Raw genomic sequence first — 23,773 nt, 5'->3', positions numbered from 1 at the left:
ACAGGAAGTGATAAATAATAAATATCAGAGTAGAAATTAATGAAATAGAAATTAAAAATTACAAAAGATAAATTTTAAGAAAATAAACATAATAGTTAAACATCTAGCCAGACTATCAAAGAAAAAAGAAAAAAAGCTCAAATAAATAAAATTAGAGATGAAAAGGGAGACTCTACAACCAATACCACTGAAATACAAACAATCATAAGAAACTACTATGAAGAACTATATACTGATAAACTGCAAAACATATTCCTGGACACATGTAACCTACCAAGATTAAATCAATAAGATATAAACAACTAAATAGACTCATAACAAGTAATGAGATTGAAGAAGTAATCAAAAGTTTTCAATCAAGGGAAAGTCCAAGACCTGAAAGCTTTACAACTAAATTATACAAAATATACAAAGAGGAAAGAACATCAGTACTTTTCAAACTCTTACAAAATATTCAACAAGATGGAGCTCTGCCAAACTCTTTTTAAGAGTCCAGAACTACTTTGATATCAAAATCAAAGGCAACACATGAAAACTATAGATTTATATCCTTAATGAACATACATGCAAAGATTCTCAACAAATTCCTAGCAAACCAAATCCAAAACCACGTCAAAAGTTCATATATCATGATAAAGTGGGAGTTACCCCAGAAATGCAAGGGTGGTTCAACATTTGCCAATCAACAAATGTCATAAATCACATCAACAGAATGAAGAACAAAAACTACATGTCATCTCAAGAGATGCAGAGAAAGCATTTGATAAGATTCAATACTCCTACATGGTAAAAAACCTTCCACAAATTAGGTATAGAAGGAACATTCCTCAAAATTATAAATGCTATAAATGACCAACCAACAGCCAATATCATACTAAATTGGGAAAACCAGAAAGCATTTCCCCTCAGATCTAGAACAAGACAGATATCCCCTTTAACAACTCTTATTTGGTATAGTACATACTAGAAATTTTAGAAAGAGTAATTTGGGAGCAGAAGAAATAAAAGGTATCAAAATCTGAACAGAGGAAGTCCAATTACCCATGTTTTCAAGTCAATCAAATGGATCAAAGACCTAAATTTAAGACCTGAGATTATGAAGTTGCTGGAATAAAATGTAGGGGAAACACTCTATGACACTGGTGTAAGGAACTTCTTGGACAAGACCTCTGAAGCACAGGCAATAAAATCAAAACTCAACAAACAGGACTATATCAAACTCAGATGCTTCTGCACAGCAAAGGAAGTGAAGAGGCATCCAACAGAAAGGGAAAAATATTTTCAAACCACCTATCTGACAAAAGATTTATATCTGAATATATCAGCAACTTAAAAAACTAAACAACAACAAAAAAACAACCAATCCAATTGAGAAATGGGCAAAGACAGTTCTCAAATGAAGAAATACAAGTGACCAACAAATATAATAAAAATGCTCAACATCACTAGCCATCAAGGAAATGCAAATCAAAACCACAATGAGATATCAACTGACCCCTGTCAAAATGACTAACACCCAAAATAGAGAGTAACAGGTGCTGGCAAGGATGCAGAGAAAGGGGAATTCTTAATGTACTGTTGGTGGGAATATAAATTAGTGCAGCCACTGTGGAAAACACTGTGGAGATCTCTTTAAAAAACTCAAATTGACATGCCCTATGAGTCAGCAATTCCACTACTGGGTATATACCCAAAAGACATGAACACGCTGCTTCAAAGACATACCTGTACCACCATGTTTATAGCAGCACTGTTCACAATAGCCAAAATTTGGAATCAACCCAGGTGTCCATCATCAGATGAATAGATAAAGAAATGTGGTATATGTAATATTATTCAGCTATAAAAAAGAATGAAATTCTACCATTTGCAGCAAAACAGATGCAAATGGAAAACATGTTTAGTGAAATAAGCAGGACACAGAAAGACAAATATTGCATGTTCTCCCTTGGATGTGAGAGCTAAAACTAAAACAAAAAGAAAGAAGGAATATATCTGTGTGCATCAGTACTACTGCAAATATAGATTTGTGAAATATTGTTTTACACTTTTGTCAAACTGATGATTAAGAATGTTACATTACTATAGTTTTAAGATCTGTGATTACTTAAAATTTACTCTCTATGGATGAAATGGTCATTTTTTCCATTCAATTATTGTTTATAGCCATTGTCTATATTCTCACTAGAGTCATTTTGTTTCTTATTTGTTAAACCTCTTATTTGGTAAAATATTAAGCCTTTTATTGTGATGTAAATTCAAAATATGTAATTGCAAAAGCTTAACAATACAGAAAGGGAGAAGAAAGGAAGGAGAGAAGCAGTAGGGGGAGGGAGGAATAGAATATCATTATGTTCTTAGAACCGTATCTGCAAAACATATTGAATCTGTTAAAACCTAATTAATTTTTGTAAATAAATAAAAGATAAAATCCATCTATTAAAAAAAAAGATCTCCTAAAACAGTCTTCCCCTGTAGATACCATAATATTCCGTTCATTTTTAATGAAAATCATCCCTGGAGAACAAAATGAAATTAAATATTCAAAATTATGAGCTCAGCTTCAACAACTCCCATACCTTTGAACTCCCCTAATCTCTGGACGTTAGCTTTGGACTCCACCATTTCACTAAAATGGTGCTGACAAAAGATTCCAGTGACTTCCACAGCCAAACTCATTAAAATTTTCAGAGGTGAGGCATTCTTGCAGCCCTCACACCCTCTCCTTCAAATTCTTTATCTTTAAGACATCAATAATGTATTGTTCCTCCACTTCTTTAACCATTCTAGGTCTTTCCCATGGATTCCTTCTGCCCTATCTACCACTTTCAGTGGGTGTTTCCAAGATTACCTCCTTATTCCTTGTTATATTCCACCTTACCCCTGAACTGCCTTATCTGCTTACTAAATATAATTTATCATCCATAGTCCACTCTTTCCAAATCTGTATCTCCATTCCAAACTTTTTCTTGAGTTTTATAATATATAACCATAATTTAAGTACCCTTCATATTACCTAAAGTTATTATGTTTATAACAGTAAAACATTCACCTTAAAATCCTTTGGCCATCTGCCAAACCCCTCCTGTCCTTTCTGTCTTGCCTATTTTAGCAAAAAAAAAAAAAAAAAAAAAAAAAAAAAAATCATAAGGGCTGAGATAATCTTAGATTTTTATTTTTTCTTAACATCCACAACCAATTATAGTTATGACCTCTAGCTGTTTTCTGTTTGGTTTGGTTTGGTTTGGTTCCAATTTTCATCTCTCCATTTCACAACCTTAGTCCCTACTTTAATCATATTTCACGAGATTGTTCAAAATGTCATCCCAACTAGCACTGCAGACTCCAGTTCTGCTTCTCTCCAATGTATCCATTAAGAAAATGTTCTTTGAATCAAACCAGGTCCATTATTGTCCTGTTTAAACAATATCACTTACTGTAACAACCACCATAAAAATTCTCCACTTTTGTTTTGTATTTGATCTCATTCTCTACTATGACATCATGTGCTCCATCCAACCTTTCCTTACTCTTTAAATGTCCTTGAGGACAACGATCTCTCCTGCCTTGAGAACAGTACAAAGGTCCTTCTCTATTAGAATGCTTTTTCTCTCATCCTCATTTACCTGGAAAACCTTTCCTTTTACTTCGAGGTTTAGTTTAAACATCCTTTGTGGTATATTTTTCTTGATCCAATCTTCTCCATTCAATACCAGTTGAAGTTGGGTATACTTTGAACTACACTCACAGAACACTTTGAAAATCACTGTATTATAACATATCATGTGTGGTCTCTGCATGGTTTGTAATACTGTCTTCACTTTTAGATTCTAAGCTCTACAAAATCATGGACAATGTCTTATCTTTTTGGCCTCCCCCAGGAGAATGACTGACATATAACACATAATGTTTGTTGAAATCAATAAAGAGTTTTTCTGCTTTTCATGAGGATAACTGCTGATAGTTAGAGAAGAAATACAGTTGCTAAGTTCTCAAAATTTTATTTATTTGTTTGAGAGTCAGAGGGACATATAGATAGAAAATGGGAGCTCTAATACATGGAATCACTCTTAACATGTCCAGGGCTAGGTCAGAGCTGGTCAAGTCTAAAGCCATACACCAGAAACTCAATGTAGGTCTCCCACATGGGTGGCACAATCCCAGTCACTTCAGCTACCATCACAGCCTCCCAAGGTTTGCATTAAAAAAACATGGGGCCTCTGGGAGGTGATTAGGTCTTAAGTACAGAATCTTCACAAAAGGATTACAGCCTTTATATAAGAGGCTTGGGAAACACTTTTGCCCCTTCTACCATAGCACACAGCAAGAAGGTGCTGTGTAGACACCAAGATGAGGACCTTCAACAGACACCAAAACTGCCATTAGCTTGACTTTGGACTTAACCTGATAATTGTGAAAATACAAATATATGCATACAAGCTAACCAGTCTACGGTATTTTGTCATAGGAGCCAGCACAGATTAAGATACCAGTCGATTTCTTCTACTACGAAAAGTCAAGAACAAGGTGGGACTGGACAAATTTTTTTAAGCTTTTAGGAAAATCCCCATGGATTTTAGCCACTAGAGAAAAGTTTTTAATCCACATTTACTCTCCTCTGAGAGAAGTGCAAAGAATTCAAGTTTTTTGAGCAAATGCTTACTAACCAACCCCAGAAGGTATTTTAGAGGTGTCTAGATCTGAATTTTCTTAGAGAAGTTTAATAGTAGCAACACATGTGGTATATGTAGCATTTTTTCCTAAGTGTTTCCATCTTTATCTTGGCATATATTTTTACAAATCTAGCCAGAAGATATGAGAATATACTGAGATTTCATTTAGCAGATGAAGAAACCAAAGACTCAAGATGTTAGGCAATTTTCTCAGAATTATACAATGTGTCAACAACTGATTGGTATCCAGTCTCCTAAATCCCTGCTTCATGTTCTAGCAACCTAAATTTTTATCTTCTTGCTAAAGGGTTCTCCTTTCATTTCTTCCTTTTACTAATGCACATCTTCATTCACTATACAAAGACTTATCAAGAGCTGTCATAAACTAGAAAGAATAATCAATTAAGACTTAAGATGCCTGACTTCCAGTTCTTAAACATATGTAAATAGCTGAATGCAGCAGAACATAATTAAAAGAATACTTGGAATTGGAAGTATGCAGGCTCAACCCCAGCTTCACTGTAACCTGGGTAAGTGATCTTGGGCAAGTCAGGCCATTTCTCTGTACCTGAATCATTTTTCCCATAAAATGGAAATAATAGTATTTACATAACTTATGTCATAAGTCTCTTGTGAGATGGAGCCTGTGAAGTATAAAAGTGAAGTATATAAATGTACTTTATAAAGTATAAATGTTATAGAATGCAATTGAAAGCCTTTATTTTCACTTTAAGTATTTTACAAACAAGTATTTTAAGTATTTTACAACTTACACACTAACTACATTCTTATTCCAAGATTTCAGGATGTATTAGCTCACTTAATAAATCTTTATATGTATTATCTCAATAAGTCCTCTCTGTGTTTGTCCAGAGCAGTTAATAAAGATATCCAAGGTCAATAAATTCAACCAATCACAAATATATAAATATATAAATTGAGGTCTCTCATTCAACAGTACCTCCCATTACTTCCAACCAGATAACAGCTAACTTTGTAGTCAGTGACAAACAAAAGTTTAAAATTCACTTGAGGCAAGTAGGTTGTGAACTAAAAATTCAAACTGAGGCATAGCTACAAGATGATTATTTCTATTTCTTATCTGTTTCACAGGACCTTTTTGTTTAATTAGAAGTTATAACATGGTCCTACTATTAAAATGCCACATCCATCATTTTAAATCCAGGAGCAGATAGTCTCTGACTTACCTATCATTGTTCTCTGCCATTTCCTCTAACACCACTTCCCTAAAAGCACCTCTCTATTTCACAGCACTCTGTCCCAGGGAAGGTGAGGAAGCAGGTGTCTCAATAAGAAAACACTAACTCACAGGAAAGCATGGCGGGGAATCTTTTGAGATTGTTTGCAGAGGTTTTAGAAGGACCGAGTAGGCAAGACGTGGAAACACTACGTTTTATACTGGCTCCTGGTTAAAAATTTACCAGTATCCGGAGTATTTGACAATCTTGAAATGTAATATGGTAATGCTATCACCATTTCACGGAAGAATTGTTCAGAAATCAGGGAACTGGAACGTGAATCTCTACCGTTCCCTGGCTAGGTCAGGTACCTCAATTTCTTCCCTTTCTATGAGGCATTAGGAGCCAGTGGAATAAAGCATGGGCTTTGGGATCAGACAAAATGGCTTTTAAATTTGGATCTACTAGACGTTAGCTGTATGATTTCAATATCACCTAACCTTCCTGAGCCTGTTCCTTTCCATCTAAAATTGCATTTGTCATACCTACTCTCAAAGCCATTTGTAAGAATGCAATTAAATTATGTAACAATGCACCCAAATGATCTTGAGATATGAAAGTGTGCTTCCTTCTTTACTGCTTTCTGCTTGCTTAAAAAAAAAAAAAAAACAAAAACAAAAACAAAAAAACAGGTAATTCTAGATAAAGAATAAAAACTATAAAAATATTTGTTTTTTTTGCAATGACAATTACAGATGTTTCTCCAGAAATGTCTGGAATTTAGGGACCCAGCGACTCAAATAAAAAGGCCTGAATGTCAAATATTCAGGTAAGGAGTTAATGAAAGCTTTGTATTTATCTTCCAGACATCCCGTCAAGCATTTAAGATCCAATGGATGGTACATGTCCTTGCAGCGCCCATCCCTTAAATTTGGTAAGAAAAGAAGAACTGCTCAAATCTCTAGTTTGTAGGAAGAGATATGAGATAAAATGCAATAGGAACTTTGGTATAAAGAGGAGCGGAAAACACGATTTGCCCCTAGGGAATGTCAGCTCTCCTCTGTCTGACTCTTTTCACTCACACACACAAAAAAAATACTGAGAAATTTCAAAGTCACTGGGTTAAAAGAAAACTTTAAAACAGCCAGGGTGCCTACAAAGCAATCCTTATTCTGCCCTGAGTTATGTAGGGAGCAGCTTGGATCTTCACATATCTAATACAGTGTCAGAGCCAAGCCAGTCCCAGGATTATCATGAATCTTGTATGAAGGCTAAGTGTGGCTTCATTCTGCCACCATTTGAGGGGTAGGAATCGGAACCCCAAATTTAGCCCTGTGCTCTGCTCATGGCTCAAGGGGAAAGGAGCCCTTGAACAAGTTTCTTTGACTGCCCAGTTTGGTACTGACAGCATTCGGTAGTGAGATTTGCACCACAGGCTGGCAAAAATGGAGTATGTCTCTAAGAGGAAAAAAAAAATCAAATGGCTGTAATTATACGAAAAAGGAAAACAAACAGCACTAACAGGAACAGCACCAACAAATTATGAAACTAAATGAAACAAATATTTTCTTAAAATACTTTGATAGCCTCTTTTGGAAGGGAAGTAGAGCTAAATATTGGTAATGTTTTAGCTTTTTGTTGAAATTTTTCATTCAAAATAAGAAATGTGTCTAATGCACCAAAATAATCTAAGCTCTAATTTTTTAAAAAATTAATTTTAAATTCACTATTTAGTATATTCATTTTTGAAATTTCTTAACTGTTGAAACATTAAGGGCTGGATTTTTGAAAACCAGGTACTGCTCAAGCACCTAAAAGCCTCAATGACATCATGGAGGAATCCTAAAAGTGAATTCAGTATAATGAATACTAATACACCCTGGAAAATTTCTAAGGAGCTTGTACTTTTCTACATATCAAGTGCATCTCTGCAATTTCTATCATCGTAAGGAATACAGTTAGGATTAGAAGTTGTATCAGGAAATAATGAGAAATAGGCAATACTTTTAATGTTTTAATATTGCAAAATATGCTATAGTTCATTCAAGTATATTTTTACATACAATACTTTTTTTATTTCTACATAACAACAATCCTCTTAAGCAAAATTTTCATTTATTTTAACAGATGAGGAAATTGGGGCTCAGGGAATTGGAAGTTCTTTTTGCCAAGACATAACTAGATTCTTTGCCATAACTAAAAAAGGAAAACTAGGACCTTCGAGTTGCTGTCCAGCTGGTGGGCAAGGAAGATGGGCAACCTGCATTGTTCATTTTTGTCAACATTGTTTGTGCTCCAAGCAGATAACTCTCTTACTCAAGTGTTCTCCTTTCTTGCTTTATAAAAGTAATGTACTTTACAAATTTGTGATTTTATGATTCAGGGATAAAGGGAAAAAACATTTATTGGGAGGAAATTTGATACGACTGTTTTAAAATCATTACACAAACACCTTACAAGTTGCGATTTGCTCTAGTTTTATTGGACATATATATTTTAAGCCACAATTATTTTAGGTAATATTTTTAAAATACACATTTTGCACAGAAGGAAGTAAGTTTCTATTTTTTGAAAGCTACCTCTGAGTCCAGAACAAAAAGTTCTAAAATTTTTCCCAATACTTTTTTTCTGGACTAGGAAGGACTCTATTTTTTTGTTTGTTTATTTTCATTTTCTCCCAAATGAGCACAAGAATGAAACAAGAAATTCCATTGTTCAATTTGTCTCATTTTGAAAAAGGACATCTGCTTGCAAAAAGTAGTCTTATGCTTTGGAATTATATGAACTTATTTCATATTTATTGGAAGCTTACTCATGTACAACAAAACAAAATTGGATGTTATCTCCCTGGAAAACCAAGTATTCCATGAAGGATTTGAATATGCACAGCCTGCAGGATCCAAGCCTCCTACCATACCGTTTTCCTTTTTAAATTTTAATTAACTAGAAAGCAGGCAATTTGAAGAAGTAACATTCCCTTCTTGCTGTTTAAATTGGCAGAAGTTGGAGGTAGCTACAACTGACCCCCCTCACTTACACCCAAGATCCACACAAGATGATTTGTTAATCTGCCTTCTGCTGGCCTCTCTCTTTCAGGGATTAGGTAAGGTCAGGATAGCAAGTCAGAGGTCCAGGGCAGTGACCAAGAGGAACACTGTATAAGAAATGAGGGAGAAAGGGTAAAACCTTCAGAAAACTCCAGGAGGACCTATTTCAAAATACTGTTCATGATAGTAATAATCATCAGTGAACTCCCCAGGTTTTTACTCACTGGTTATATGCTGAGCATGGGCCAAGCACTATGTCAGTGCTGACCATGTGAATAATTGGGCTTTTTCTCTTTTATCAGGAAGTTTCCTGCCCATAATGAAATGTTGTAGAATAAGCACTTTGTTAGAGACTGGGTAGAGTAAGGGCTCTTATTCTAGCCTCGGAGGAGAAGGAATATTTATAGTTGGATTACTAATTCTAATTAAACAAAGAACATGTTTCCACATTTTCTACAATCTCAGTATGAAGCACCAAACCTGAATCCTGAATAGATTATCAATAAAGTTGATAACAGCTAAGCTGAGTCTTATAGAATGAGCAGGAGTCATATAGCTGATAAAGTTAGGAAATAAGGAAATATTTTCTCAGGCATGCTGAAGAAAACAGGCTGCAGAGCAAGGTAGCAAGGTGAGTTCTAGGAAATGTAAGGTAGGTTTTAGATACAGCTGAAATGCTGGCTATCATTGAAAAATCATGAGTAACGAAGCTAGAAAGATATGTAGGAGTATATCTTGAAGGCTGTGTAGACCATGCTGAGAAATATAAATAATTACAGAGAAGCATCAAAGTTCTTATTTTCAGAGATTGAATAAGCCAATAATTATGATATTGTGTACACACAGATTACTACTATGAGAGTATAGCGAAGAGGCAATTTGCCAAAATGTGATCCTTGAGCTTTGTATGAACAAAGAGATTCCACACGCTCTTCTGGAGGCATAGAGATAAAATAGCACAGTATTTAAACAGTCCAATAATCTGGAGCTATGGTGCTAAACCTAGAGGAATGAAGGTGACCAGACTCTGATGGTTTCCACCTGCTAAAGTAAGTGTTGTACTTGACCCTGAAAGGAAATGGGAAACATGGAAAGACATTTAACAGTATAATTACAAATGCATTTTCCCCTTTAGGAAAATCCAAATATGGTGTGCCTGTGAAAACTAGTAAAAACGGTTCATCAGGGGGCAGTAAGCATAATCCCAGGAGGCATTTTGGAAATCTTGGCATTTTTTTGTTATGATGAGGAAGAGACATTAAGAGCATTTAGCATGCAGGAGTCCAGGGATGCTGGAAATCTTGCAATGCCTGTAATTCTGAATAAGGAAGATTTTCTTTACCCTGCATCTAACAATACCTTCTAATTTCTCTTTAGACATTCAAGTATGTGGAAAAACCTTAAGTACCCAGATTAGAACCTGACAGTTTCACTTACTAAACAAAGTGGTTTTCATTGTTTAAATACACAATGCAGGCACCATATAAATTGTTACAATATATTTGATGTTTTTGGAACTTTATCAAGAATGGTTTGCCATTACAGGGGGAAAAATGGCATCAGGGAAGTACTTCTTATCACCTCTGCAGCACACCTGTAGCAGTCAGCTATTGCAGCTGTTGCATGCACAGTGCTTCCACAGGAACAAGCTTCCAGACATGGCTTAGGTATCTTTGCTTCCTCATCAATGAATGTTTCCTATGACCCAGCTTCATTTCCAGTCACATAACCAGCTAATGGAACCTCTCCAGAGGGTCTTAAATAGAGAAGATCTGGAAGTCATGTGAGACAATGTGGTAGACAGTTTGAATTGGGAAGAAAAGTGGATTTAAGCAGTGGCTCTCAAACTCGAGAGTGCATGAGGCAGGGGTTGAATGGCAAAGGCAGATTCACAAGTTGTACTGAAAACCTGGATCAGCTGCCCTGTGGTCAGGCCAGGATCCTGAATTTTTTTTGAAAAGTTCCAGAGAAGACTCTGTTGTAGATGTGGAAACCATGGAACACCCTTGGAGAACCACAACACTGTCTATGGCCTCCTCAAAACCTAACACTGTGTAACTCTATGAAGACAGTGGCAATGACACTAATGGACTCCCATCAACTCCCTTCTTAGGATCACCAAAATTCTGGGGATCACTATCCCGACCTTGACTCCATCATGAGTCACATGTGTTAGTGATCACAACACACTGCTCTAAGCAATTGACAAAGCAGTATTTTCATCTGTTAAGTATTCAGAGCAGCAAAGTTAGTATTCATGGACAACATTATGAGAGTAAATGGTGAAAATGACTCAAAATATTTAGTCTGCATCATAGAGGTGGATAAGAAATAAAGTTTTGCCAAACTGCACTGAAATTTACTCCACGACAAGTGCAGTGCATTTTCTCCATGGCTGTCATGGATTTCATGGATCCTGAGAAATCCAGCCATTTTTAGAAATCCCATGAAATTTACCTTTTCACTCGAATCCACATGAAATCAAAATTTTTCCCTACGAGTCCCCATAAAATTGGCACATTTCCTCAGAAGACCCCATGAAATTATAAAGAATATTGCAGATTCTGTGCTCCTAGCTCTTGTTGCACATCTTAAAGAGACAGGTTAGAGACTGCAGAATTATTACATTTTTCTGACAATATTTACCTTAAATCACTATGAAAAATAACAAAGCCATTTTTAAATAATTTCCAAATGAAACATAACTTAAACTTACTTTGCACAATTTAAAGATAAAGAAAAAATCTCTTTAGTTGAAAAATGGGTAATATTCTAGAAAACTAATAAAAATAGGCCATTGCCCCAATTTTTCTCTTGAATAAAACTGTCATTATTACTCATTTTCTAACTGCTCTATAGAAATAAGTTACCTAAGCATTGATAGTATGAAAATTTCTTGAAAGCCATCTAAAATTAGTATGTTAGAAATAAAAGAACTATTCTGTTGTTTTCACATTAGCAACTTACATAATAGTCAAATCAAAATAAAATTCCCTAAAGGAAAGAGTCAGTCATATCTTTATAGATGGGTTTGCAGTTGCAACCAATGTCTTTTATAAGTTTACCACATAGGCTGTTGTGAAAATCAAATGAGGTAATGAAGACTGCAAAGTGCCTTAAAATATAGAACAGTAAGGCAATGCAGTTTTCAGATTCAATGAGAAAAAAAATTGGACATTATAAGTGAAAAAATATAGATATTTCTGCAAAAGGTAGTACATGCATTCCAATTAATATGAAATGAATAGTCAGCCTTTGCCTTTCACAAAGGACAGTTGAATATGGGAAAAAATTTAAAAGGGCATCATGGTAAAACAAAGCAAAATTGCAGTAGTAGGTGGCTTTAAATTATGACTATTTATTCATTATGAAAATGAAAGGAACACACATAGTTCATATTCCTAAAGTCTCAGCTTCCTGGTTTTACCTGAATCCCTCGAGGTTGTTAAGCAAAACAAGCTCTCAATTCAAGTCTAAAGACCACACTTAAAATGCCATTTCCTGAATGTAAGTCACTATTCCACCCAAAGGGGAAGTTTTGCTGCAGATGTATTCTCCTACATTGTAACTGACCTACAGAAATTTGCCTTAGCACCTTGATTTCAAATCGTGTGAATATTTACTCCATTATTATTTTCTTCATTGACAATCACAAATCCAAAAAGGGGCCAAGACTGACCACAAACATCAGGACAAAAAGAGAGTTACTCCAAGCTGTCAGAAATTTGGGCAACACATATAACCACTCCCAAAATAGACAGATGCAACTACTGAAAGGAAAGAGTAATTTAGCTTGCTCTGATATCGGGAATTGTGATTCTGATCCAGATGGGAGATACTGTACTGTTCTGGTAAAAACATCAGCGTAGAAAGAAAAGTGCTTCTCCTGGCTCTCTACCAACACTGATTGGATTCCCCTTTAGGTTAATCAATCTGCAGCTGAATTAACTTTCTTTCTATTGTGATAACCTCTCAGGCTCTGACAACACACAGCAGATAGAACATGGGGCTGGAAACCAGAGGAATGGGCTTCTAATCCTAACTTCACTATTAAATACTCATGTGACCTTGTGTGCCTCAGTTAACCTCTCTGGGCTTCATGTTCCTTATCTGTAAAATGGGGACAATAATCCCTTTTTTGACAACTTTTCAGTTTCAATAAAGCTAAAGGCACGATTTCAACTGAAAAGGTTTTCTATGGAAGGAAATTCCATGAACAGAAAACCTCTTAGAGTATCTTTCTGAAGCGAGAGCCTAGGGGTGACCCTCAGATATTTTTGAGGCAAACAGTATTTGGACCCCCAGAGGAAGCACATGTATCTATCAACAAAGCATTCTTTGTGCCTCAGATCTCTAATCTAGAAATGATAATGATAAAAATATTGACGTGGGGGTTTCTTCTGTTATAAACATTTTGAACAGTGAGTGCCTAAAACACATACTTCAGTAAAGTCTCAATAATCTCAGAATGTCCTACCTTTTCATACATTAGATGGATCTGTTCATGAACCTATGTGGTAAGTTACGTTATTTTCCTTACTTTGTTGATGATGAAACCAAGATGCTAAAACCTCACTGCATGAGGGTCCCCACGCCAGGAAGTGATATAGTACGGTCACAGCTCCAGGTGGTCTTGGCTACCACACTGTAAGGTCCCATGAGACCTAGGTTTTGTTTCCATTGATATTTCAGAGTGGCCTGTAAAAACTTTTGTCAACAAAAAGAATTATCTCTAACTTTATTTTTTAACAACAAAATGATAATCCAGAGTTGGAGATAAGAATTTAGGAATGTTTAAGATGTGGACAAGAAATGCAGTTTCTCTACATTTTAATCTAATCTTAAAGAATCAGAATAAATCAGCAAGGGCTGGGACTTTCTGTAGCAGGGGATTTTTGTGAGTAATCAAAAGTGCAACTGTTACTTTTCCATATGTCTTTGTTTAGACAATACAAACAAATGAATAAAAACAAAACACAGACTGCTCTGAAGGCCCACATGTAGAAACTCCATGTTCAGAGAGTTAAGGAAGTGAAATACAATGTAAATGAAGGACACGATTGGCCCGTAGATATGCCATGCATTCCAAGATTGGGGACAACTTTTTTTTCCCAAGCTAAAGGCCCACTTCTATCTGTCTTGACACATTTAAGTGAAGTGATTGCCTGACTGAAATGTCCAAAGTCTGCGTGGCATCTGACTCCTGTATTTACTTTCTTTTCCAAATTTTAGTGGGTATTTTAAAAAGGAACTTAGAAAGAACAAATAATATAACATTGCAGTGTCAAAGAAGTCTCAAAAATGTTCAGAGTTACAAGAAGACTTACCTCCACCGATCTCTCTAAGCCTCTATTATTCTCTTTTACAGTTATTGGCCAAAGTCAAGGAATTGTGTTTATTTTGGTCTAGATCACTAACTTCAAAAACAGCAGAGGTCTTGTTTTACATAATGCATAGTCTAGTCCATTATTGTATTTTATTTTTTACGTAAGTGAGTTCCACTTAGGACAATGTTGATTTCATTCCTTTCACTGGCTGATTCACCCTAAATTATTTTGAAGATGGCAGGTTTGTTCTTGCATTATAAAGAAAAACATGAGTATCTACTGAAAGCAGACTTCAAAAGCTGTTATCACTTGGATTACTCATGCAAAGAGGCAGGTGAGCAAAACCAAAGAAATGCAAGACATTCTGAGGAGCACCAGCATGGGGACTCCAACTGAGTTCCTGCAGAGACACTGCAGCTTCCCAGTGGGCTGGATGCATGCTGCCAGTGAGGAGAAGGATACTAATCCCATCTCCTGACTCAGGAGCAGTTGTCTTACCAGCAGCCTTCTCCCTCTGTCATCCACCTGCCCACTGTCCACTGCAGGCTGTGCTCAAAGAGAGGTCCAGAATGAAACAAACCGGTTTTCTTGTTTCTTTCATAGCTTCTTATGCCTGATTTCTCTTTACTTTCAACTTCAGCCCTTCTGCCCCTTTCATTGTATACTCTGCCTATAAGAAATGAAATACCACCTTCTGGAGCTCGAGTGACTTAAGAGAACAAATTCTCAAACCAAAAGCAGCCATTTTGTTCAGGAAGCATTGAACAAAGCTTGGTCTGCTACTGCTTTCATTTTCATGCCATTAAGAGGTTTTAAGGTCTGGTAAGTATTAATGGTTCTTGCTCACAAATATGCCCATAAAAGATGCAGTGCTCATGAGTAATCATGAGCTATTTTGTTCAAGTAACCAAACCAGATTCCTTTGCAAGGTAGTGATCGTTTGTATCTTCACTGGTGGCCAAGTCTGGCCCAGGTTGTACACTGACTGCTCAAAAGCAACTATGTGCTATAATTATTTGAACTGAAAAGAAAAACATTTTAAGTAGAAATGATAAAATTGCCCAGTATCCCAGACTGAAACTACTTCTACCAAGAAAATGCTGCTACAATTTTAGGATCTCCAGGAAATTACTCCTTATAATTTGTGAAACAGCTGTCAATTAGCATTTGGCTATATGGTCCAATAAAAACGATTTTTCTCCGAAACAAGTAATTAAAATTTATGATAAATTAGTTTATATCACTTGTGATGAAATTATTTAAATGCAATAATATAACTTAAATGTATATTCTAGTTCATAGGATTGCAATACATCACTGATACACTCAACAACAGAAAACCTCAAAAATATTACACTAAGTGAAAGAAGTTACACATGATATGGTTAAAATTATGTAAAATTTCTAGAAAAGGCAAAACTTTAGAGACAGAGAACAGAGCAGTGTTTGCCTAGGCCTGGTGAAGGAGTGAGGATTGGCAGAAATGGGTATGAGGAAATTTGTTGAAGTGATGAAAGTGCTCAAAAGTAGATTGTATATTTGATTGAACAACTCTAAATAAAACTCCATCAAAATGTACACATAAAAATCAGTGAATTTTATAGCAAATTACATATACATAAAGCTTTCAAAAAGTCTAGGCTTGTTCCATTCTACTTCTGCTAATACTTCATATATTTCTCTGCATTTTATTCACGATCAGAGTAGAACATTTTTCATTCTGTGATCTTCTACAGAAACCTTACCCAAATATAGCATCTCTTTATATCTCCCTCCTTCTGTCTGCCTGGCTTGTTCATTCACTCAGTGATTCAATTATTCAACAAAACTATATTACGCTTCTACCAAATATCAAACCTTGAACTAGGTATCGAAAATTCAAGATGAATAAGTCATCTCCTAATGCTTTCCTCTTCTTCTCTTCTTGAGCTCTGTCTTCATTTTGTAGATGTGATTACCCATGCTTCTACTAATTACTCTATTAAGGTCAGCGATTTTACAAGTTGGTTCAGTGCTGTGCAGAAAGCACTACCCTGAAAGGTCAATCTTTTGTACCTTAATGAACATATCTTTAAAATATCTAATCAACTTAAAATTAAGTAATCAGTTAAAACATTTATTTGGTTACTTTAAAAAGTGCTCCAGGAAATACCAATGGATTGGGACAAAGGACTTTTACTTTATTCAACAACATCAACTTTACTGCCTCTGTCATTAACAACTGAGGCAATTCTGGGTTTCTGTAGAGGTTGTTCTCTACACGGAAGGAAACACTTCCAAGCCTGCTTTAGAGATGTCACTTAATCCAAAGTGGTCTTCAATTTAGGATCCATTTTGCAAACTAAGCGTGATATGATTAATAGTTTGTGGAAACTATTTGTAACTTCAGTGTATTTCCTAGATTCATCCATTCACTCTTTGTACAAAAAATAAAAAAAGTAAGTTCACCCTGCCATTCTTGTACAACACACAAATACTGGTGTGTAAGATAAATAAGGCCTAGAGTTTGCCTTTAAAGTGCTTACACTGTGTGAGAGAGAGAGAGACAAGGAAAATGACATATTAGGAAAAAAGCAAAACAATAAAAGTATATACAAAGAACAAAAGCTATCTACATGTATATACATATAATGTTTTCTGATGGGAATACTGAGAAGATTTTCAAAAACTAAGAGTATAACAAGTATAAAAAGAATAAGGTGGGGTTGGGCATTTTGCTCAATGGTCAAGACACTACCTGGGATGTCTGTACTCCATATCAGGGTGCCTGGCTTCAGGACCTGGCTTTACTTCCAATTCCAGTTTCTGGCTAATGTGCACCATGGGAAACAACAAGAGGTATCTCAGGTACTTGGGTCACTGCCACCTACACAGGAGACCCAGATGGGGTCCCCAGTAAGATGGCAAATCATACAAACTTAGGGAATAATGTGTGCGAAAGTCATGTTCAGGATTTACACATAATGCAGACCAATAATGGTAATGCATGGTGCATCTGGAGAAGTAGTGGAGAGACAGAATTTTATTTCCCCCCAAGAGTTGAATAATGAACGAATGTATACATTATTCAAGAACCTGTACTTTATTTTATACATAATGGCCATGCATTGAAGGGTTTTAAGTAGGCAAGTGAAATGAAAACATCAGGGTATCCAGATGATAGTTTTAAAATGTATACTGGGGCTGGCACTGTGGCGCAGTAGGTTGATCCTCCGCCTGCAGCACTGGCATTCCATACAGGCACCAGTTCTAGTCCTGGCTACTCCTCTTCCAATCTAGCTCTCTGTTAGCACATAGGAAAGCAGTAGAAGATGGCCCAAGTGCTTGGGCCCTGTACCTGCATGGGAGACCCAGTAGAAGCTCCTGGCTCCTGGCTCCTGGATCCTGGCATATCTCCAGCCATTGTGGCCATTTGGGTGGTGAACCAGCAGAAGAAAGACCTTTCTCTATGCATCTGCCTCTCATTGTCTGTAACTCTACCTCTCAAATAAATAAAAATAGAATAAAATAAAATATTGTATACTATCAGAAGCCATACTGCACACTACAGAGAAATATAAGGATGAGATAGGAACAGTTTTGGAGGAAAAAAAAATTGAACAACAAGAAAGTAACAGATCTATTTTAAAGGACTCTAAAAGGACCCTCTGTGATGCTACACTATTTCTCAAATCAACAAAACCTCCAATTTTACCAATGAGTAATGGGGTTAAGGGACATGCTCAACTTGGTCAGGTAAAACCTAATGTTTTCAAGAAAGAAAAGTTGCTACATCAGCGACTTCTATTCTTTATGTACCATTTTTTGGAGTCTACTTACTTTTGTTCATAGAATTTTTCCTCATTCTTCAGAATACTGGGATTGATGGAGAGGAAGCAGAATTCACAAAATATCTATATAGACAAAATTTTAAATGAAAATTTTAGACTTAAATATTATTAAATGTCCATTTGTGATATGAAAAAAAGGCAGAGTATTGAAACAAATTGTTTGAACATCAATGAGGGAATTATTTTCACTAGTGGCACTGATATAATCCTTGCATTTGTGCTTATAAGAGTTGGTTAAGAGATAATTTTTGTCCTAGAAATAAAATAATAGAAGGCTGAAAATGGTAATGTCTTTGTTCAGCATGAATGAAGTCAGATATGAAAAAGTGAAACTATGCAAAGAAGAAATGGACTTGAGTTTCTAACCTAGACTCTGAAAGCTTAAATACAAATCAAATCATGTAAGAGAGGTTTCTGAGCATTATCTGCCAGTAGAAGGCCTGAATGATGACTGTATTTCAATTCTTAGGTGGTAAAGGAGACAAAGACCTCTGGGATGATTTCTCCATTTCCCTGGCTTCTCAGGAACTGATCATTTTTTAGCGAGTATGAAATAATTCTGGTAAACCTTTCTTATGGAAATCTTTTGTGCAGATTTTTACCAGATAATGCTCAGAAACCTTCTTACATGATTAGTTTGCCAACCTTTAGAGTCTAGGTTAGCAACTCATGTCCATTTCTTTGGTGTATATTTTTGCTTTTTCATTTCTGACTTTAGTGATGCTGAACAAAGACATGACTATCTTCAACTTTCTATGATTTTATTTCTTGGAGAAAATATCTAGTGACCAGCCCTATCAGAATCACAAATGCAAAGATTATAGAAGTGCCACTAATGAAAATAATTCTTCCTCAGTGTTCAATTTGTTTCAGTACTCTGCCTTTTTCATACCATAAATGGACATTAAATAACAGTTAAGTCTTTAAGATTTAAAATATTTCATCTAAAATTGCATTTATGTGGAGGCTTTGTAAACCATGCTTCCTCTCCATCAATTCCATCATTCTGAAAAATGAGGAAGAATTCTATGAACAAAGAAAGCAGACTCCAAAAATGGCACATAAAGAAGAGAAGTCACTGATAATAGCATCTTTCCATCCATGAAAACATCAGGCTTTACTTGGTCAAGCTGAGTGTGTGTGTGTTAACCTTATTATTCATTGTTAAAATTAGGGTTTTGATTGATTTGGGAAGTAGAGCAGCATCCCAAAAGGATACTCTTAGAGTCCCTTAAAATAGATCTTGGTATTCTTATTGTTCAAATACTTTTTTTTCTCTCCCAAACTCTTCCTATCTCATCTCTTACTGATAGTCTTGGCTTCTGATAGAGCACATACACTGTAAACTAGCGTCTGGATATACTGATGTTTTCATTTCACATGGTGCATAGCCCTTTGACCCTATCTTAAAACCTGGTCAGGAGCATGATGTCAAGTGATAGAGGAGTTCTCCTTCAGGGTCACTGATCAAAGTAAAAGTCTTACATAAATCAATCTCACACAAGTTAAGGGGAAAAAAGAGAGAAGAAAAAGAAAAAGAAAAGAAAACTGTGAAATTTGGTGTCATCTGTGAAAACTGTTTGGTTTGAATTTCTATGGAAATGTCTTAAATTCAGGTTCTAGAATGCTATTTTGCCTCCATCCGCTATAAAGCATCTGAAGGTGTAGGCCCTGGGAAAGATTCCCATTAATGGGAAGACTTCAGCATTCATTACTGTGACCAAGTACTTCACTTTAAAAACAGTTCTGACATGCTATCTTCAAATTATATCTAAATATAAGCAGAAAAGGTTTCTTTCTCCAAAGAACTCAGATTTAAAACTGTTAGTAGGGTGACTCAAACCAGGCTTCCTAAAAGCACACAGGAAACTACTATTAGAATTGTATTTCCCAAAAGATACAAATGAGTAGTCATTAACAAGGAAGAAATAAGTGAGAGAACTTGCCGCCACAGAAGACAAATGGCAGGAAAATTTCTCTTCACCAGCAATAACATTGTGATGGCAGCCATCTTTACCTGAAGGTAAATTATCAGACTCTAACACCTAAAGAACAAAGTGGAAAGATACTTTGTCTACATATTTCTATTTGGAGCTGTAAAGTGAGTTAGAAACACAGCAGGTGCATAGAAGCCTTGAGATGAGTTGCCCTTTCACAAGTACTAAAAGGATAGTGAGACTCAGGTAAGAGGTCAATGTCTTTTCTCTAATAAGGAGCCAGAAAGAATAACGAGATGAGGCCTGAAGCAAAAGCTGCAGGAGCCAGGCTCTGTGTGTCATGGAAATATTAGCATTTGTGAGCAGAGCAGCAAATAGGTATAATGTAATGCAAAGAAGGGCAATGGATCAACATTTCAGGTTTGAACAAAACAGAAATTAAAAATAGATTAAAAACACAGTAGTGTATAGGTGGTGGTATTTCTTTTAATCTTATCTCAGAAATCTAGGAAATAATCCTTAAATGTAATTTTCAAAGTAGAAATTATGTTCTTCTCTTCTAAATAAGAACTACAATATTAGTGAGAGATAATATCAAAATATGTCATCTTTCTTATATTTTTAAAATTTTAAATGCAATGCTTAATGATTTTTAAATTCATATTCCAGTTTAGAAGTGCGATTGTTTTTCATTCATTACAAAAAGTATATCTGAAAAGATTAATTCATTCAGTTGCAGTTTGAGATGTTTCCTAAGACTTTGCAAAATATGTAGCATTATAGTAACTTGGATACTCTGCTTCAAACCCAAAGTCTGGGGAGAAAGAAAGAATGTAAAAGAGAATGGACATTCTCATCTCCTTCCTTCTTTCTTTCTTCCTTTCTTCCTTCCTTCCTTTTTTTTTTTTTTTTTTTTTTTGACAGGCAGATTAGAGAGAGAGAGAGAGAGACAGAAAGGTCTTCCTTCCATTGGTTCACCCCCCAAATGGCCGCTACAGCCAGTGCACTGCACCAACCAACTTGAAACCACAAGCCAGGTGCTTCCTCCTGGTCTCCCATGCGGGTGCAGGGCCCAAGCACTTGGGCCATACTCCACTGCCTTCCTGGGCCACAGCAGAGAGCTGGACTGGAAGAGGAACAACTGGGACAGAACCGACGCCCCAACCGGGACTAGAACCTGGAGTACTGGCGCCGCAGGCGGAGGATTAGCCTAGTGAGCCGTGGCACCAGCATTCTCATCTCCTTCTTTCTTTTCTTCTCTTCCCCATATCCTTCTTGACCTCTTTTCCTTTGTTCCTTTATATTGAGTCCTCATCATGCCTCTAGAACTGTAAGACATATCTGGGGTATTATACAGTAAAAGCAAAATTGAAAATTTAGGATATCCTCAATATGTTAAGAAAATACATACAGACAGTAAAGTGTTATGTAATAGGTGCAAGAATAGCAGTAAAACTATGAGGTTATGAGAGTGGATGCAGGAACATTTACTTAATTTTGCAATATGGAAGACAGAGAACGAGCGAAGGTCTCCAGAGGGTCCTGTATCTCAAGAAAAAAGCATTGTTTGGGTGGTATGGGAACATTCACGTGGAGTGAATAGCCTGTGCAAGGAGAAAGAAGTCTGAGAGCATCCTGGTGTTGTGTTTGGAGAACTTTGGGGTATCCAGAATTCATGTGTAGGAATATAAAGGAGACCTTTGGGAAAAGCTGTTATGGGTCTAATACTCCTGGGACTATAATATAATGATTTTTCCCCTGTCACATGAACATATGGGAATAATAAGCAATGACTAATTTCTAAATCAGAAGACCAGAACCTTCTTGTTCATTCCAAAGACAAATTTAATGAAACATCTGTAAATTCTCCACTTAAAAGCTTTTATTCATGTTTTTTTTTTTTAATTTCTATAAAAGAACACAGATAAAATTGCTTCACAGGGCCCTAAATGAGTTAAAGATTTTGGACTGGATATTGTCACAGGCTAATAATTTCTGCCCATGATGTTATTCAAAGTAACTAAATTGATCAGGAATTATCTCTTAATTTTACAAAACAGGATCTAAGACAAAATTGATATGCTAAAGTTTTATTATTGGGTATAATTCTGGCAGAGCAAGAATATAAAGAGAAGCCTGACAGAGAAAGAAGAGCATGTGCAATGTGCTATGTTATCGAGATGGCTACAGTGTCAAAAGAAAACACATACATTTACGCAGTCTTCGGGGATGACTCTAGAAAATCATATGGTTCCATGGTCCCTTGTATAGTCTGCAAGGGGAGGGGAAAAGAGGAATGCATATTAGGGATCCTTCCGTTCAAAGTGTTTCCCATGGAGCTTTCACTCTCCCATCCTTCCAGGTACCAACACATGTATGACTCAGTCACCCTATAACCTGAGTCCTAATGAAGAGGAATACAGAATATGGTAAAGCCCAATGCATGTGGGGAAGAGTTTTCTGAAAGGGAGGGAGTAGCCTGTGGAGTTTTAGAGATGATACCTTTCATCTAAAGTATGTAATATTGAGGGACCGTCACTGTGGGATAGTGGGTAAAGCTGCCACCTGCAGTGCCAGCATCCCATATGGACACCAGTTCAAGTCCTGGCTGCTCCACTTCCAGTTGAGCTCTCTGCTACGGCCTGGGGAAGCAGTAGAGGATGGTCCAAGTATTTGGGCTCCTGCCCCCATGTTGGAGACCCAGAAGAAGTCCCAGGCTCCTGAATTCAGTCAGGCCCAGCTGAATTACCTGTTCTGGTCCCACTGTGGGGGACCCGGAGGAAGCTCCTGGCTCATGGCTTCAGATCAGCCCAACTCTGGCCATTGTGGCCATTTGGGGACTGACGCAGCAGATGGAGGACCTCTCTCTTTCTCTGCCTCTGCGTAACTCTGCCTTTCAAATAAATACATCTTTAAAAAATTATATCATATTGAAAGCTGTGATGGACAGGACAGGTCATGAATGGTGTATTAATTTGCTACTAAAATGTATTACTCCCATGGCTCAAGTTTTTGGGCCCCTGTACCCACATGTGGGAGACCCAGAAGAAGCTCCTGGCTCCTTGCTTCAGATCAGCACAGCTCTGGCCATTGCGGCCATCTGGGGAGTGAACCAGCAGATGGAAGACATCTCTATCTCTCTCTCCAACTCTTTCAAATAAATAAACTAAATCTTTTTTAAAAATGTATTACTTCCAAAAGTTTCTAGTTCAAAGTCAATCCCTACAATGCAGTTGTTGACAAAGACAGACTGGAGGGAAATAGACCCTCGAAAGGGCCTGGGTGCTTCTGTATGTGTGACGTGTGGCTGGAGTTCACTTCCAGGCTGACAACAAACCTGAAGAACATTTGTCAGAATGGTTATGGCTAATGATGGCAAGGGCTCTCCCCATCGCTTGATTATAATATTGCTTTTTAAAATCTCATATACATGTTAAAACCTTCCAAACTAAGTTTTAAAAAAATGACAGTAATTTTGTAAATGTCATTACAGAAATTAGAGTAAAATTCAACCCCAGTTGATTACTTTCTTCTTGCTAAAACTCCTGCATTCTGCAGGGCAGGTAGCCTATTCCAAGCAGACAGGTTGGTCACAGAGATCCACTGTAATAAACAATACCACAAAATAATTTACATCAATCCTCTGAAGATTTTTTTCTGATTGAAACATAATTTCAATCATTTAATAAAAATCAGTAAATAAAAATTTTGCCTTCCAGAAATTTGTTTTGAGAGACAGTGCTATGTAATTCTTTACATC

The sequence above is a fragment of the Oryctolagus cuniculus genome, chromosome 8 (assembly GCF_051225735.1).
Source record: "Oryctolagus cuniculus isolate XC-2025 breed Fujian yellow rabbit chromosome 8, ASM5122573v1, whole genome shotgun sequence".
Classification (NCBI taxonomy): Eukaryota; Metazoa; Chordata; class Mammalia; order Lagomorpha; family Leporidae; genus Oryctolagus; species Oryctolagus cuniculus.
Note: the sequence above shows the minus strand (reverse complement) of the source record.